The following is a 495-nucleotide window of genomic DNA, read 5'->3' on the forward strand; positions in this document are numbered from 1 at the left end:
ACTTTGTGGCTGAGAAGGTAGCAGTTGGGTGCTGTGCTCGTGCACCTTGGGGTGGGGAGGAAGAGAGGGGCTCCCGCTCCTGACCTGGCTTTCAGATCATGTCAGCCTCATTTCCTGTTCTTCAGGCTGTCCTCATCTGTTCTAAAACTGCCAAATCCCGAAAAGCCTGCCGTCAGCTTCATCCTCAACTCCGCCCCTTGGCCCCCAGCCTCCCCCCTGACCAACGGTTCCACTGCCCACCCTTCTTCACACCGCTTTCCTCCCTGCAGCAGGGAGAAGGGGCCTGGCCAGGTCACTCCTTCTTCCAAAAAGAAGCAACGAAAGCAGAATCGTGGTGCAGATGGCAGCCCTCGTCCTCCAGCTGTGAAGGGCACAAATGAAGCCTCCAGCCCCCTGAGGAAGAAGAACAGCCTTGTTCAGGAGGGCTTGGCAGGGCTTCTCCTCAGGAAGGAGGTGGAAGGCAAACATCTCAGTAGTGCCAGGGAGGCAACAGGC

The 495-nt window shown here is 58.0% G+C and overlaps 1 protein-coding gene across 1 annotated transcript in view; it reads left to right on the plus strand.

Moving 5' to 3' along the window:
• Positions 1-495, plus strand: part of USP36 (ubiquitin specific peptidase 36) — a 12,815-nt gene that overhangs the window by 10,356 nt on the left and 1,964 nt on the right. The gene's annotated exons all lie outside the window — the stretch shown is intronic.

The sequence above is a fragment of the Pygoscelis adeliae genome, unplaced genomic scaffold (genome assembly GCF_000699105.1).
Source record: "Pygoscelis adeliae isolate BGI_AS28 unplaced genomic scaffold, ASM69910v1 Scaffold445, whole genome shotgun sequence".
NCBI classification, from domain to species: Eukaryota; Metazoa; Chordata; class Aves; order Sphenisciformes; family Spheniscidae; genus Pygoscelis; species Pygoscelis adeliae.